Raw genomic sequence first — 19,315 nt, forward strand, 5'->3', positions numbered from 1 at the left:
ATAACACCCAAGTGCCCTATTTAACATTTTTGGAATGGAACGCTCATTTCAAAATTTCTTTCCAAAGTGAAATTGCTTTTAGAGAAAATCATTAATAAGGAAATCAAAATGAAATATTTAAATTGCATTGAATAAAATAATTTGATGCAAAGCATTATGGGGAAAATTTCATCATTTTGTGAGCAAAAAATCTGTGTTTCCTAGTTCTTTATTCCTCTGCAGGATAGAAAGATTTTTTTTTCTTCTTTTTCATAATGGAATTTCCAGGACAGGTTTCCAGCCTCTAATCTAAAATCTCATTCTTTTTCTCTTTTACTATACTATCATGTTTTATATAAAACACAATGAGCTGGATAGATTTCCCTCAGAGGTAATGCTAGCATCATCAAAAAATCACAAAACATTCATTCTTTATTAAGATTAATGTGACTATGTTGGGAATCTTGGCTATTTTTGTGGGGATGACCTGGAGGAAGCAAGCAGTACATCAATTAAAATAGGGGAAAAAAAAAGATGTTCAATCTAAATTGAACACAGAATTTTGATTTCTTCTTGCACCAAAACCAGAGAAAACAATGCAGAAATATTTTGTTGATATTTTTTCTTATCCAAACTTAGCTTTATTCATTTAGTTGCTTGTACATAAGAACTGAGGGAATGAAGAACTTCTTTTTTTGCAAAATTGCTAGAAGACACATTTTCCCCATAAGCCAACCATTCTGGTTTTTATGCACCCACGCACTATAACAAAACAATTCAAATTCCCACTTCTACTTGAAGCTTTGGAAATGTTCAGCTCCCAGGAGAAGGTCTACAAATGAGGAAGTAGATTCTTCTAGGATAAGGTGCTGATAACAACATTGATGATTAAGACACTGTTTCAGGATGAGAAGGAAAAACTGCTCAGGAGATCTCTGTTTTGAGTGATTATCTCAGCAAAGAGACCTGGGTAAAAAGATCTTCCTCTTCTTATTGGCTCATGAAAATATAACCCACCGTTCTCCACATGCAGTGGCCAAGATTCTTCAGTGTACATGAAACTATTTTTTTTTTCAGATAATTTACTCTCTAAGTAAAAAAAGGATAAAAGAAACCAGTTCTATGCCTTGCAAGTTGTTGAGTGAACTTTCTCCATTGCAAGATTATTTTGGGCATAGACACTCCCACTCTGGCAATTAAGAACACCACATCTTCAGTCTGATGCGTTCAATATTCAGCATTAAAACTCTAATTTTGATATCCCCTCCGGTAGCATGATATAGTGGTACAAAATTACTGCGATATCTATGAACTCTACTGGATTTGAATCTTCTAGAATGTACTCCCTGATTGAACTATAAATGGAGAGCAGCTAAGGAGAGAATAATTAACTCTTCATTTCCTAACAAGGAAGATGTGTGATGTGACGCTAAACATTTTCTGTAGAGAAATACATGCCAGGTGTTATTCTTCATCTTCCAAAAGGCAAATATAAATATCTGTCTGTCTTCCTAGAGAACTGTTTTAAAATACAAAATAGCTATATAAGATATAGATTTTAATCATGGACCAGTTCTGAAAATTCGTTACAGAATGCTTGATGCAAGGGCAGTTATATGTGTGGCAAAATGCACAAACAAGCTACAGCTAGAAATATTAGGAAACTTGAAGACTGTAACTGCCAGGCAAGAATTAATTTATATTACAGGTGAATGAACACTCCCACTTCTGTTTCTATAATGTTCTGAAATTTTCCCTTCAATCCAGTTCACATTATAACTTTTTTTTTATTATTATTAATTTTGAATTTAAGCATTTTGAATATCAGCATCTGCTTTCACATCAGAAGAGATACTTTTGCTCCTGTTTTTGGACTTTTATGCACAAGCTTGAACAGGCATTAAGTTGAAACCATTATTAGACCAGATAGATCAATTAGATGTGAGAAGTAAGACGTTAAACTGGATGGCCTTCACCCAAGAGCTCTAAAGTAACTCAGATGTGAACTTACAGGACTCTTGGCCAAGATCTGTAAACTACATTACAAAAAGCCACTGTGGCAGAAGACTGGCAGGCTGCCAGTGCAAATCCCATCTCAAAAAAGTCTCAAGAAGTGATCCTAGGAAAAGCAGGCTTCCATCTCCAGTAAAAAAAAAAAGCAGGCTTCCATGTCCAGTAAGATAAAGTCTAAGATCGCTGAGACTATAGACAAACATATTCCATGGGAAAGAGCCTGATTTCTGTAAAGAAAATACTACCTCAATACCCCACTGCACTTCTATAACAATGTCAGCAGAGTTGTGGATATACTTGCATTTTTAAAAAGTCCTTGACACCAAAGATTATTAAAGAAATTAAACTGCGGCCAGACTGGTAGAGACGATCTTTTAAAGATTAAAAGCTGATTAAAGTACAGGAAGAAAACATCCTATCATAGACCTTCATAGACCAAATGTTCTTCAGTTTTCTAGACGGAAGGTAGTAGGGTGGTCTCCCATCGACCGGTGCTTGGGCTGTTTTTTCCCAGTGTCATCAGTGATCTGGAAAAAGGAGTGAACACTAAAATCTCCAACTCTTATTTTTTTTTGGAGTAGTCAATTGTTGTGCAAATGTTGAGGATCTACAAAGGGTTGCCCCAAAAATGAGTGGCCAGAAAGGTGGCAGTTGTGCTTTAGTGATAAAATATAAGGTAATGCATATGGGGAAAACCAAGGAAGCCTACATGATTCTGCATTCAGAATTGCTGGTTACAAATCAGGAAAGGCATCCCGGAGTGTCCAGAAACAGTTCTCTGAAAGTGCTGGCTTGATGTGCAACAGAAGTCAAAGAAGCTGACAATGTGAATTCAGCAGTGAATGGATTAAATAAGGCACTTTTTTCTTTTTTTTTCTTTTTTTTTCTTTTTTTTTCTTTTTTTTTCTTTTTTTTTCTTTTTTTTTTTTTTTTGTGAAAAAAGGAAAAGTAAACTGGCATGCCTGTCAAAAATGAGGAAAATGATTTACAGGATAATCAGAAGCAATTGTAACATTTGGGGGCTTGGGAGTTTTTTGTTGTTATTGTTGTTTATAGCTGAATTGTCTAATTTAATTTTAAGCTTTCTTTAATGATTATTCTTCTACCAAGAAGACTCTCTTTTATCCTCCTTATGTTATATACTTAGGAAAGAGGCACATGTGTAGAAAAAGAACTCAACACATTAAAGAATCCTAAAGTGAAATGAGACCAAAAAACCTTCTTATACCCACAAATAGAGTCCTGAAGAATTTCAACTCCATTTCTAAATGGAAAAATTAAATAGCGAAGATTTTTCCACGGTACTTCCACACAGGGCTGTGGCAATGCCAATGAGATGGTAAGGAAGCTCAGAGGGCTTGATGTCAAAACAGAAAGCAGAACAATAATGGGGGACTCTGTTCACCCTGTGGGTAAATGTAACATCAAGGCACAACACCGTTTAGGCAACATACCTGGAATAGCTAGACAGAGAATCCACAGCAGAAGCCATATTTTATTTAGTCCTGAAACAAACGTTGGCTCAAAAATTTAACATTAAATAGTTCTGGTAAAAGGGTGAGCATAACATACTCAAACTCTAAAAGTAAATTCAAAAAATGCAATGAAAATTTATTACACTGGTATTTAATATTGAAGAGGAGGACAACATAAAAATTAGAGAAGCAAAATACAGATGGTGAATGGCTTAAAGACACAATGCTACAGTAAATATAAATAAAAATGAATTTGATCTACTAAAATAAATGAAAAGATCTTTACATGATTGCACACAAAAACACAAAGAGAAAAAACAAACAAATAAAAAACCCCTGACTAAAAGCTATGACGAGAAAATAACAGCTATTTTTAAATAATAGTCTAATTTCAGAATTATCAGATGGTAAGAAGTAACTTTCTTAAAATCTTTTATTCAGTTATTCAAAAAATATTCAATTTTTCAATTATTCAAAAAATGGAAGCATCATCCAAATGAAAAAAGTCTTGAAGTCTAGGAAGTTGGGTTAAAAGTTAAGACAAACCCAAAAGGTTTTGATAAATATCTTCCCAACACCCTAAAACTAGTAATAAGACCTTTTCAAACAGTTGCAGGAAGAAATTGGTAATCAAAATGATCTTGGTACAAGAGAAATGAAAAGTGGTGATTGAAATATAATTTCTCAAAAGGATTTTGGGAAGTTTGGGTAAATTACAGGTCATCAAATCTGACTTCTGTAAAGGAAAAGTTGGTAAAAACCCAAATTTAAACCAAAACAAGACAAGACAAATCAGAATTAACAAAAGCATGGATAATATAGAAGCAAAATGAAAGGAAAGGAAAGGAAAAGAGAAAAGAGAAAAGAAAAGAAAAAGGGAAGGGAAAGGAAGGGAAGGGAAAGGAAAGGAAAGGAAAGGAAAGGAAAGGAAAGGAAAGGAAAGGAAAGGAAAGGAAAGGAAAGGAAAGGAAAGGAAAGGAAAGGAAAGGAAAGGAAAGGAAAGGAAAGGAAAGGAAAGGAAAGGAAAGGAAAGGAAAGGAAAGGAAAGGAAAGGAAAGGAAAGGAAAGGAAAGGAAAGGAAAGGAAAAGAAAGGAAAGGGAAAGGAAAGGGAAAGGAAAAGGAAAGGAAAGGGAAAGGAAAGGGAAAGGAAAGGGAAAGGAAAGGGAAAGGAAAGGAAAGGAAAGGAAAGGAAAGGAAAGGAAAGGAAAGGAAAGGAAAGGAAAGGAAAGGAAAGGAAAGGAAAGGAAAGGAAAGGAAAGGAAAGGAAAGGAAAGGAAAGGAAAGGAAAGGAAAGGAAAGGAAAGGAAAGGAAAGGAAAGGAAAGGAAAGGAAAGGAAAGGAAAGGTCCTTTTGTAGGGGCAAATAATGCTTCTCAGAAGCTACTGGTGGTCCTGAGGATGCCGGTGAGAATGTGCAGGGGGTGTGTATGCATATTGCTCTACAGCCACCTCTGCCTCCCCAAATTTCAGTGTAGAAGAAATTTTCGGGATTATCACTGGGTACTTGACATGTTTTTGTACTTCTCGACTTCCTCCACCAGCCACCACCAGCCACAGGACATGAGGCTAGAGAGCTTTGTTCTGAGCCAGTACAGCTCTTCCTATGCTCGCTTGCGACTGATCTTTCTTGCTGTCTCTCCCAGAGCAAATATGTGATCGTGGTTGGCCGTAGCTCAATCCTTGCCCTCCCACACGAGCATAAACAATGTCATCTGCACCGATATCTGCAGCAGACAACCCTCAGGGGCTGTGTGCAATCTCTGCTGGTACCCCCTGAAGCGATTCCTGTTCTGTACGGCATTGTCAGCCACTGATAGCACCCAAACAGGGTCCAGAAAGTTGTCAAGTAACTGTTTGCTGCATCCAGTTTCCCTTGCCAGAAGCCATCTCTGGCATCCATGACTGAAAAGACTATTGTGTTCGCTTGATTTGGCAATATTTCAGTGGCTGTTGGCAGGGAACAGTATAAGCACTTTAGTATGCTATTGAGGTCTTTTGGATTGATGCAGATCATCAGTTTGCCTGTCTTTCTAACTGCCACCATACTGCTGATCCAGTCAATTGGCCTTGCAACTTTTTTCAGCCACCTTGTTCCATGACAGTTTTAACTTTCACCTTGAGCTCTGCTTCCAGTGTCGGTACTAGCATTTTATATATAGCTGATGCCACGTCGTCTTAACCTTGCAGACCTGAGAAGCACTCATTATCCACAAACCTGATCCCTTGACCAGAAACTATCTTTTAATAGTCAGAAAAGTAATATCTCGGATATGTTCCCCCCACCTTCGGTTTGCTCTGCGATGCTTTGACTTTGTAATAAACACTCCCATGTCCCGGCGAGTAAGTTTTGCACAAGACAATGGATTTCTGCACCCGTTCTACCGTGAGAAAGATCAGAACCTAATCCTTATTTACATGTGAGCACTTCAGCTTAGGCATTTCATAAAAGAACACATTTAATCTGATCCCACTGTAAGACAAATTTCCATATTGTTTTATTTTTTACAAAATCTGCATAGTTTACCCAGTTTCACCAAGGAATCGCATTCCATTTAGTGAAAGTTTTCCTTTGCCAGTTGCTTGTCATTTCTCATATTCAGTTTCTGAACCACATTATTTTCTTGTTACTGCCGTTGCACTTACATGCTATATATTATTCAGACCAGCTTCATCACAGGTGCTCACTTTTCTCTTTTCAAGCACTTATGCAAATTAAATCACCAGTGTAATTTAGAATCTCTTCACTTGCATGTATGTGGTCCAAAAATTGTCTCATCCAAGTTCCAACTACGCACAGGGTGACACCACCACCTTGCTCTTAAGCAGGACTTTTAACAGCTAGACCTCACAGTTCTGTAACAAAAGAGGTCAATATCATTATCACGGTTTTATAAGGGTGCTGTGTAGGGGTGAAGTGACTTGCTCAAGGTCATCTAACAGCTCGGTGAGAGCAGAACTTAGGTCTTGCGAGTTCCAGTCTAGTGCTTTATCCAGCAAGAAACCCTGACTGTGCTGAAGTCTGAGGTCTCCCTGTCCTTGGCCTGTTCTATTAAAACGCTGCACTGGCATTCATATAAACCATTTACCAAGGGTAACATCCATTTGTTCTGCATCAAAAAGCAAGAGAGATTGACACATACATAATCTTTTCCTATATGTGATGGATTGATCCTTGACTTAGGATCATTTTGGTTGCCTCTTTGTAGTCTCTCCATTACAACAAGAATTTCCCGGGCTTTCTATGCAAGATGAGAATGGAAAGCTGTTAAACAACCATTTCTCCCCTTCTTCCTGAGGAAACTTTTTACTGCCAATCCAAATTTGCAACACCTGCACTGTTGAAAATGAAGGCTTAAAGGCGATCACTGTACATTTATGTTTGTCATATAGTGATTTAAAAACATAAAAAATCCACACAGCATTTCTTTAAACATTTTCCAGAGAAGATTTTTTTTTCAAAATATCAACATGGCTAAGCACAGTGCATAATCCTCATACAGGTTTAAGCAGAATATTCGTGGCATATTGGGACAACAATGTCCAAGGGCATTTTTTCTTTACTTTCCAAGTAGGAAAGTACATTTGTGCCCAGTGATGGCTTCTTGGTAGAATTTCAGGAGCAGGAAAGAGGCCTTCCTTGTACTGACAAACCCTAATAACACTTTGCATTTGGAATATACAGTGTTCTAACAACACCCTTTCATTGATACGTGCTGTTTGTGCGTGACAAGAACTCAACCGAAATCCTGAGGAGGGGCTGGTTCCTGACCTTGCGGGCAGCATACGAGAATCTCAGCCCGATTCACACGCTGCTTCTCTCGTTCAGGTGATGCCTGAAATAGCAAAGAGGTAGTCCTGCTGTCAGGAGGATCGTGCCAGTTTGCAGGATGCCCACTGACAGTCACACCGCCTGATTTCTGGTGTTCCCAGTCAGGACTTGGAAGATTTCAACCCAGACCAGAAGGAAAGACCCCATATCACCCTGGTCCCATACAACAAAAGCTTCGAGGTTTGCCACAGACCCTGCTCTGGAGTTTAGGAAGAACTTGTTGGATCTTGCGCAAACGAACGACAAACCTAGAAGACGCACGGAAACCTTTTTGTGAGGTGAGAAGAAGCAGCGCTGCCGCAAAGCACACGGACCTCAGCAGAATTCATACCCCAACACAGACCACAGCATGCCACCTATGTACATGTACGGAAACTGATTAATGGGCTGTCACTTTATTTGTTGACTGCTGAATTATTTATACTTATAAAGTGTTTAATAATTTAGAGCTGATATCTTAACAAATTACAGCTGAAAGTGACAAGGGGAAGGTGGCACGAGAGTCTCGCTTGAGATCAATGCCCTTGTTCTCAGGGCACTTTGGAACACGATTTCTGCTGACTGTCATCAGCAAAAAAAGGAAGGGGGAAGTATGTTGATTTGGTATTACGTGTTAAATAGAGAGAACTGCATATTTCAGTAATCAAAGGAAAAAAGTTGCTTTAAACCAAAAAGAACATGAAATTACTCTGAAGAAATCTACATTTCCATATGAAATGAAAATCATTGTCTTAAAAAAAAAGACTAAATAAAAGCTAATTACAGTGTTTGTTTTTAAAATTTTGTCTCAAAGCATTTTATCCATCTTTTCTTGCCACAAAGGATTTGGATACATATTGATTTTGACCTGCATGCCACATCTTTACAAAAAAGCAAAGTCATCTTAATACGAAGAGGTTATTTTTTACTGTATCAGGATGGAAACGAAATTACCATCTACTGGCTCTATGTGAGTTAAACTTAGAGAGTGCATGAGAAAGAGAAATTCTGATTTTTAACAAAATCCAAATGCTAACCAACAGAAAGGCTGGCTGAATCAAACTAGCTGAAAACAAAATTCCTGTAAAAATCCTTTAGATAGGTAAATAACATTTCACTCCAGGATGGTTTTTTCTTCACAGACATTTTTATAGAAGAAAAAATACTTCAATGTAAATATCCAAAATAGTAAATTCCATTCTCTAAGCAGGAATTTCCTGGGTATTAACCCACTCTATTTCCTTTAAATACCACAAGAATGCAGTGTCTAGTAGAATCATATTTTGGTGAAACACAAATTCTTAACAAAGGCATGAGGCTCCTATGACAGAAATTATGCTATCATTCTTGCAGACAAATACATTTTTCAGGGCAACCTCTCCAGTGATGAGCACAGTTTCATCTTGTAACCCCAATTCTACAACGTCCACAATAGAAAAACAAGCTGTGCTAGCCACTGCTGAATTCCAGTAGCACCGTATATCCACATACAAGATACTGTTCACCAGTGCAAGACTGACCTCTGCTTGCATTCGGCTTGCTTCAAGCAAGCACCATATGTCTTTCCATCACAGTAGCACAGGCACTGTGGCCTTGAACGGTGTAAATCATATCCAGCTCTATCCCCCCCAATATGTTTAGGCGATCAGTGTTTTCTACTTCGGCGCAAGCAGCTTGAATCCTATAAGAAATAATGTTACACATGCAGTAGAAACTTGGTTTCATGGTATTTCCCAGTATTTGCTTCTTCAACAGCAATTGCTTTCTCTCTCTCTGTGATTTAATTGCTGTTTATCTCCACGGAGACTTTTATATGCGCGTGCTGCCAGCTGGACTAGGATCAGTAGGTGGCCATTACTGGACATTTGGGAGCAATGACTTGAATTAAGGCCAGCTGAATCCTACTAGCAGTATTTTCATTCTGCCCTCAGACACAGGCTCACCCATAGTATTTCTTCTGCAGTACAGACATTTACAAGACTACAAGCTCCGGCAGCAGACTTCAGTAAGAACAAGACCTAGTCAGCTCTTATTCTTTCCATAATTCTGCTAACGACTTCAGGGTAGAAACCTGCTCAGCTGTGTCAGGGACCTAACTCATATCTATATTGTAAACTGCTCTTGAGGAAGCTGTCCTAAATTCCTGGTAGAAAGCAAGTAGTGAACTACATTGGAGGGCCATCCCGTTCCTCGTGTCCACCCCACAGCTGTGTTGCCTTGGGCAGGACAAGTGACAAACGTGGTCTCGCTTTCTTCATACCACTGAACAACTTGTTAAGAAAGCAAGCTATATCACAAAACCGGTTTTTAATATATAGGTTTCCCTATAGCGGTGCTGTGTTCACATGAACAGTTGGGTGGGGAATGTTCATGGATGAGTAAAAAGGCTCAAAAGTTTTTTCTGGTATATAAGTGAAAAATGGATAAAGGAAGCAGAAAGTTAGCGTGAATGACAAATCTTGGCTGAGAATTTCTTGGGTTTAAAAGTCATTATCCTCAATTGTTAAAGGATACTATCTCTTTCGAAATATATTTCCCACTTCTGGGTTTTCTGATATGAAAATGCTGTGTTTAACTGTTCCCAGGGTACCAGAAACATATAAAAATGGACAATAACTTTTTATCTTTTGATGTGGGGAATGTAATAAGTGAAAACAAGGATCTGTATGTTTTTGAAAATGATGAAGCAAAATTGTATTCAGTTGCTGCTCTCCCAAACACTTTATACTCAGAAATACATTATTTCTACTGTTTCTAACACTATTTTTTTTCTTTAATCCAGATTTTATAGTATTGGAGGGTAGACAACCTATGGAAAATGTGAGGTTTTCATGAACACATGTGCTGAACCACTTTCACGATTTGACTAGGAGGCCATATTTTTAATTCCTGCCGTATTAAATCTGAATTATTGAAACTAGGGATGAGAGTGATCTCAATGAAAATTATTGCTGAGGTAAGTGTTACAAAAGTATCCAGGGCACATCCAGATGCTCCAAATAGTATAAAACGCAGCATTGCGTCTACTAAGGCATAGACGACTAATCCACTCAAGGTCTTCAGCCTGGTCTTCAGGATCCCCACCGAGTAAGATCTCTACTATTTGGAGGGCAGTTTCGCCTCCCCTCCTCCACAGCCTAGGATAGTAAATATGACCAGCAGGAAGCCTGGAACTGACAGTATCAATGACAGAGTGAAGTCTGAAAGAGCATGGCACAGAGCTTTATTGGTCACAGGAGGTAGTCAGCTATGGCATTCCTTTCCTTCACAATTCACATGATGTCCTGACACCACTTCCTTGAAGATAGCATTCAAAAATACCCCTGAAGTCTAAGCATAACAATAACATATCAATTACTTACTTACACACTCAGGAACATGAACAGGATATTAAAAGGGAATTAGAGAAAATGCAGTCTTTCAGGTAGCTTATTGTTCTCTGGAATGCAAACTCATAAGAAATGTCTGGGATTAGTATCAGCCTGGTAGAAATGAGACCCAGTCAGGAGATGCTACAGAAAGCATCCCAGACTTTGTCTTCTCCCTGTTTCTTTGAAGCCCACATTTCACTTCCCAGTACAGCACCGTGTGTGCATATTCATGAGTCAAAGTTCCAGCGACCCCTCGGCTCCACATCGCACAGCAGAAAGTTCAACTGTTGTGTGAAATCTTAACCCCAAGGAAGTTAATGGCAAGATCCTCGCTTCCTTCTTTGGGAACAGGAACTCACCCATGATGTCTTGTTAGTTCTGGCAGGTTTTCAGGATGCAGCATGCTTTTTGAGATGAATCAGTAAGCAGCGTGCTGCTTTCTTACACCCTCCTGTACTTGAAACAGAAATAGTGTTGCACTGCACTTCTATTACCCTTGGCAGCCAATTTTCTCCTTTGTCCACTCAAATGCAACCCTCCATCCTTTACTTTTTTTTCTACCGATACATTTTTATAGAAGAACATAAAAATTGTTATTAAAAAATCAATGCTCTGCTATCACGTATGGTTTATGTTCAAAAACTGTGGGCAACTTCCTTCAGCTGGCCCAGACTTTCTCCACTGCTTCTGCACAAGTGCTTTCTGAGACTGTAGAAAACTCACATAAAGACTTTAACCCCCATATAATTTCCTATGTTAGTAGCCTTTGTCCACTGATTTTTTTTTTTCTCTGTAAAACATTGTTTCTCCTGCCAGAATTTCAAGACAACAGCAAGCATCATTAAAAATTGGACTGGACAAAGCACTTCAGACTGTGCTGTCAGTAACAAATCTCTCCTAGCAGAAGGGAGGAGTTGAAGACCTAACAGGTTTTTCCCTATTTTAAACCCTTCGGGCTTGTGATGCCTCGGTTCCCTGACTGGTCCTTGACAAATTTGTGACAGATAGGAAAATAAAATAAATCTTCGGTGACCATCTGCATAACATCTTCCTGCTTGTTAGGTGGGAATAATTCCTTTCAAATTATGCTTAATTTAACTTGGTATGATAGGTGATGTGGCCAAGAGCTTTAAATGAAAACTTCCCATCTGCAGTTTTGGTTATTATAGTAAGTAATAACATCTCCTCATGTGGCTTAAATGTTCAGATGAACTGATCAGGCACTTTTTTGCCTTTTGAGGAGGGTTGGGGTTTGGCACTCCGTAGCAATGCAACGGGGGCAGCAGGTTCCTTCCCACAGCTGGACCAAGGTGGGCTGGGTGGTAATGAGGCAATAGCAATGAAAGGCATATGAGGAAAAATAAATCTCATTCTGGAGAATCTGAGAAATTATTCATATTAATGATAAGAAGTTACTCCTTTTTAAAGTTCAAATGATCAGGTCTGAATTTCTCATGGAAAAGGTCAGTACTCCTTCAAATTCACTGAGACTTGGCATGAATAACCCCAGTGATCCCATCCAGGCAAAATCTAGAAGCCCCAACATAGTCCCTCATATTTGCTAATACGCCTATTCATTTGAAGTCAGAAAAGAGAAGTCCCACTGAAGCAGCAATCAGCTAAGTCCCCAAGACCCGTCCAACCTAAATGATTCTACGATGATTCTATGAAACCAGGGAGGGAGCAGCGGATTGCATGAACTGAGCGGGTCCCCGCCGCCCTCTCCTGCTCTGTGGCACTACCAAGTCACACCAGTTAGGTACCAGGCTCTCCACGAGCTGGTGCTCCCTCTCTCCATCACTTCTAAATGACTTTCTCTTGTAATAGGGGAATCGTTACTAGACTACTCCAGCTAAGGAAATTGTCATCTCGACATCACCCGATAAGGGTGTCATGTGCACAAGGACCTACCCAATACTCCTGGTTGGACACAATTAGTACCTGAGCACAAATGTCAGCATTTGGCTCTGGGTTTCAGCTACAGAACTGAGCAGTGAGAGTGTAATGAATGCAGGCATTTGGGATCCTGCACATCTCTATTAAAACTGGAGCACAGAAATCCAGCTAAAATTATGTAATAACCATGGTAGCAGAGATTTCTTTTCTCTCCTCTCTTCTTTGAAGCTAGAGACAAACAGACACCATATAGTACAGGGAGTTACTACAGTAATTAGCCTTTTTTTCTGAATGCTATAGTAAACACTTTCAGAGTAAAATTCAATGCATAATCACTGCTGGTCTAAAAATGACAGCTGTTCTGGAGAAGACCGATGTATACACCAATCTCTCCTGTAAACTATTCCATTTCCCTTAGTTGTCTTGAGTTTTTTTTGCCAATCTGAGTATGACTCAGTTCTTTTATGTGTGTTTTTATCTTTCACTTTTGGCTTGTAGCTCTATCTAGATAGACTTCTTACTCTCTCACTTTTGCTGTAATAGTAAGTGGACAATTTAGTTCAGCAGCTAAGAGATCAGACAAATGCCTAGGAGAAGATACAAAGCAGGCCACTCAAAATTCTAGCACATTATTTCAAGACTGTTGCCAAAAGGTTTTTCAAGGATTAAAAAGCCCTTTCAATATTAAAGTAAATAACGGGTACCTCACATGGCTCTAATTAGGAACAGACTGAAAATGGTCTGTGATATTACTTTAAAAAGTCAGAAGGTTTCACCATGATCACATATAACAAAGAAACATCAGAGGAGGGACGTAGGAAGAGTTTGCTGCTTGTCAGAAAGCCTAGTTCTAATTTTAATCATGAAACCAATTTCCTATTAATAACAACAGAAAAATCAGGAAAAAAAGTAAAGAAAAAAAAAAGACCAAAGCTGTAGGTACATCAGAACAGACATTGTAGTATGAAGAGAGCATGAAACCTGAAGGAGACTTGCATTTTCTCATGGTTCCATTTCCATTGCTGGGCAACCGACGAGAAGAGAAAAAAGTACTATATTTTCCTCCAAATATCCTCCCTGGAATGTCAGGAATTGACAACACCAACGCAAAGGGAAACAATGGCTGATCTCATGGTTCTGCAGTCGTCCTCTTGCAGGCTGCACTCAGCAAAACAAACCTTTCAGGTCACACAGTCCTTGGGGGCCATGCATTAAAATAACTCAGTTATATTCACAGTCTCTGTTTGTCCCTCCCAGACACCTTTGTAGTGGCATCAGCATCCTCCTCAGAGGAGACCATTTTCTCATTCTTGTCCCAGCTGGAGAATAAGCGCTGAATTTGAGGTTATCAAGGGGATGGGCAGTTAAAGGATGAAAAACAGCAACAATGAAGTAATGTTACCACGAAGGCATGGGGAATACCCAGGAAAACATGTAGGCTGACTTTTCTTTGGTATACTTAGTTTGTCTGTGGGCAGATTGCCACAAAGGGAAAAAAAAAGAAGGAGGGGGGAAGAGAAAACCTATACTTTATTTATTATTTAAATAAACAGTTTTATGCTGCTTCCATTTTGTGCTCAGTTTTATAACAATATGAGTCCATTTCCCCATCATTCCTTAATATCTATATTGTTTAGGACTTTATATACTGTATGATTAGTTGGCATTGGTACTGTTCAATCTGTACTAATCTGTATGCATTTATATTGTGTGAGCAGTTCTCTAATTGGTTTTCATCCAAGTAATCCCACAGAGAATAAGGTTACATGCTGAAAAGGGCTGAGGTGAGAGAGTGGTTAAAAGGGGAGTGCAAACTCTTTTCCCATCCTTATTAAGAATGCTTTGCACATCTGCATTTTCTAAAAACATTTCTAAACTCCCTCTCTGTGAATAAGCATAAAGTCTATTCCACAGCAGAGAAATGCACAGAGAGAAAATGAATCTGTTTCAGAGAACCCCACCCATATCTGCTTTATTCCTCCCATGCTGCTTTACTTCTTGGTCAGCTAAGGCTGTGAAAAGTAAATACTACAGTTTACAAAGAGGGGGGGGATTATTAAAAATCAAACAAACCCAGAAAAGAAAACAACTCTTGGTACAAAATACCAAATTTAGTTGAAGTAAACAGAAAGCTTACAGAGCAGAGACTAAAGATCTTTTCCTAAAGGTGACTAACAGAATTGCAAAAAAAATAAAACAATACAAAAAGCCCCAAAGCAAGCCAGCACCTTCAAACTTAGCTGCTTAAATCTGTATCTGGCCAACTTGCTTAAAGATAACCTAAATTTCAGATATACCTCACACCAAAATTTCTGAAACGGTTTGACAAGTGCTGCAGGTACACAAGGTATTCATTTTGTAAATGCTGATGATAGTGTTTGAATTTTAAGAAAATATATATTCAATCATTTCATTTAATTGCATAATAATAACACACTTTCATATTCCTGGCTGCAAGGACATTTGTTTGGTTGAGTTTTTTAAAAGGTGTTTTATACTTTCAGTCACACACCTCCCAGAAAAAAGTTATGGAAGAAAATTAGGTGGAAGGTATTCTCCTTTTCCTTAAACAGGAAGACAAATCTTAATTCTCTTCATAGAGCTGCATATTTAAATTTGCAAGTACCTGTATACAGTCACTGTCTTTATCAGCTCCAACATTAGCAATTTTTTTTGTCATGCTTAGATCAAGTTCTAGCTTTGATTATACTTTTTTTTTCCTTCCCTTCAAAAAAAACTTAAGTCAACATACTGAAAACTGAATGTAAAACACACTTTTTATACATACCCATGCCCACATTCTGAGCAGGCATTAGAATATTTATTTTAAAAACACACGGCTTGCTTACCATATTCACAACTTTCAATGGCTGGATTTTAGAAGAGCCTTTTTGAAATGAAAGTCTCTTGCTACTGTACATTCTTGCTAGCGAGAAAATGCAATTTCACTACATACGGCTAAACAAAACCCTTTTGTACTGCTTAAGAAAAAGATATTCTAAAATAATTTTCTGGATTTAAAAATAAAGTAAAAGGTAAACTTTTAGATTTTACTCAGAGCCATGTAGATGACAATTTCTCTTCAATTACTTATCATCCTGTCTGTGCAATGAACATTAATCTGGACTTTAAAGAAAGACAGTTGTCCCACTAAACTTAGCACTGATTTACACCGAAGGACAATGTAAGCCTACCGTTTCCCTCCCCCACTTATGAACACCACCATGCTTCATTTCTGCATTATCTTCTGGTAACCATCTCTGGAATATTCTTAAAAGCTGCTAAGATGATACATTAGAATTCAGGCATGTGACAGATACAAAATTAAAGTTGACCTTCTCTGTCAGAAAAAATAAACAGTAACCATTAGCAGCTTTGTACCTCTACATTTAACTCCCTATTTTCTGCCTCCCTAGTTTGGGTCCATTAGCTGACTGGTGCAAAAAAGACCCCCGGCAACACTGACTCCCTGTGGATATATTACAATCTCTGGATATTACACTTGACTATATCCTTTTCTCCACAGCCTAATTTTACATTTGAAATAATTCACTCTCAAGTTGGTGACACAACAATAATGTAGACAAGAGTTGCCAAAATTCCTTAAAAACTTCCTATGTCCGTAACTCTGTTAACAGCCTACGGTTCGCCCTGGGAGCTGTTAAGAATTTGTATTGACATTTGCATTTTCATGATTTTTACTAGTCACTCCAAATTTCTTGCTAAGCTTCATCAGTTATAGTAAGAACATCCTTTTATTCACCTGACAAACTATTTTAAAAGGTATTTTATGGGGAAACTATCCATTAAAATATGCAGCTTCTTACCAAACTTCCAGAAGTTATTTTCTGTTATTGCATAGTGCAGACAGAATTTCACATCTACAAAACTTTCAGAACATCAGGATCCTTCAGAGTAAATAAGTTAGATGACTGTCATATTAAATTTGATGGAAATAAGCACAGGATTTTACCACCAGATCACACAAAAGCACCTACTACACAGAATTCAATGGAGAATTTATGCACAACACAAAAGTGATTTTGAAAACAACGGTGCTGCAATTCTGCCATGAACTTTGACAAACATGCAGAGTAAGAGAGCAGTCTTGTATTTATTTTGACCACTTTCCAAGCACCTTGGTAGGATTTGGGCGCTCACCATATAAGCACATCCTGAGCCCAACTAGGTGTTGATGGCAAAGTAAATGTATTCCCACCTCCATTTTCTTTCAACAGCTGCAAGATTTTTCTGTTGCTGTCTTCTGGGATTTTCCCCATATTTTTCTTGTGTTCAGTAAGGCGTGGTACATCTTTGAGAGAGAGAAGCCTACCACGCTAAAAATTAAATACAGTCTGTATTAAATTGCTGGTGGGACAGGGCTTATTATCTTTCCCAAGACTAAAATATACACCCTGAAATCAGAAACTCTCTTGTCCTTTGACCTAGGAGCAGAGGATGATTTTAATTCTCATTCCATCCACGCTGCAGTACATGCCATTTCTCCTTACATTTTGATATTTTCCTGTCAAATTCGTATTTATTTTCTGCAGTGACAATATTTTAAGACTTGCTTCTGGGTTTTAATGCACACATAAATTAAAAAAAAACCACCAACCCACCTTTTTTATAGATTGATGCAGGTTGCTTTGAGTTTATAGAAAAGAAGACATATAAAGAACATTTGAAAGTTTTCAAACAAAACCACACTTTCAGTATGCAAAATGCCACTGTACTATCCCAAGTTTGCAATCATCCTGGTATTCTTCAGGATGGGCTTCTAGCTACTTCTCTGCATCCCGCTTTGCATTGTTTTATCTGACTGATTAGACACCAAGCCACCTTCAGAAGGCTTGCGCAGAGCAGATGTAGAAAAAAAAAAGAATTTGTTTCTGCCAAAAAACTCATAAGCTCAAGGGCCGTTTAACTTAGCTCAGTCACTTAGTTTATTTTGCATTAGAGGAACTTCTCATTTAATTTACCAGTCTATAATAGGTAACTTTTTCAATATGAAGCTAAAGGTCACTATTATATGTAAGGAAAATTAAGCCAATGTTCTTGGTTGCCTTACAGTTCTCCTAGTTCAACTACTCCAATAAATGAACATGTACAACAAGCCGAAGGGCTTTTTATTACAAATTTAATTCATTTCTCTAGACAACTGTGAAATTTGCCATTGACATTAGTCATTACCCCAAGGCGAACTAAAAGATGATCTCAGTTAATAAATGATCCTTAACAAGGAACGCTCCTATCTTCTGTGATATTGGCACAGGCACATTTTATTAATGCAGGACTAGCTTCCTGCCAGAACACTAGCATTCACGACTATTTGGTGTGCTTGTTTCCTCTTCCTGCTCCTGATATTAATAATTATGCAACGGGATAATTAGCAACACAAAGAGACAGTACTATGTGCTTGCAGCTAGATTTTCAGCACGTTAACCTTCTGGGAAATAAAGAACAGAAGCAAAGAGTCTAGCCAAATAACCAATGCAGGTTGATTTCACAGTGTGTAAAAGGCTAATTATCTGTGAAAAGTCTGACCTCAAGTAACAAAATTACACAAATGTGCAGGCATTTTATCTTAAATAAAACTCAGATGCACTAGTTCATAATGTGAGGAATCATGGTTAATAACTGTCTTCCAGAACTATTTATCTATATATAGGTTTATAAAAATAAAAAGAAATCCAAGAGAGAAATCATGGTCTCCTACAAAATGTTAACCAGTTATCCAAACACCTGCAAAGGTAGGGTAAAATAAACTCCCCCCATCCCCCAACCATTGCAATGCTAAAAAAAAAATATACCCAGTATGTGACAGAAGTAGGTTAAGTGCATTTTGTTTACTGGAGACAGGCTACAATAAAAAGCAGAAAATATTACTACTTCTTTACAGATACCATGTGTAATTCATTCTGATATAAGAATATTTATCCACTAGCAGTAATAACAAACCACAATTTTTGTCATGAAAAAAATAAATTGTATTTGCAAAAAGCAAACACATTACGGAGTGTGTAAAAATGCAATATTCCCATTTTCTAGTCAGAGTTCCAATTTATTGAAGTAACAGAGCAGAAAATGCACTGACAGCTGTTACATTTTATTGCGAATTAGTATATACGTTTTATATCCAGTGAGCAAATGCATGATACATTGTATTCCAGTAATTGCCACTGGCTTTCCAAATGGAAACTGAATGATCTTAGTGCAATTACACTCAGGAGAGTAAGTGTAACAAGCTACAGTTCTACATTATAGCTCTTTAACAATACCAAAAATTTTACTCTGTTTTAAAAAAATAAAATAAAAAGGTCAGACTATATATATAAAGACAGAAATATATATTTATCCATCTACAGATGATAAAATGAGTATTTCTGCTATTCTGGCTTAGATTTGGTTACGTATAACACAGCCTGTATGTTTCAAAAAGTTTGTAAGAACGATGCTTAAGTTTTCTACTAGTTCAGTAATTTCTTCGGCATCAATAGTTCTGGGGGGGGGGAGAGGGGAATGGACAGAATGGTTGGAAACTTCGAACACATAAAATCAAAACTTCTCATTTCACATAGGAAATAAATGTTTACTATTCCTAGACCGCACCCTAATTTTCCAGTATCCTCGCATAGAAAATAAAACATTTGCTTTGAAAGATTTAACACATTACCTTCAGATGTAACATTTTAAATGCTTGTTACCGCAGGTTTTTTCCCTCCCCCAGTTATCACCTGAGATAGTAACACTCCAAAGAGAGCCGATGTGCT

This window comes from Buteo buteo, chromosome 25 (assembly GCF_964188355.1).
Source record: "Buteo buteo chromosome 25, bButBut1.hap1.1, whole genome shotgun sequence".
Classification (NCBI taxonomy): Eukaryota; Metazoa; Chordata; class Aves; order Accipitriformes; family Accipitridae; genus Buteo; species Buteo buteo.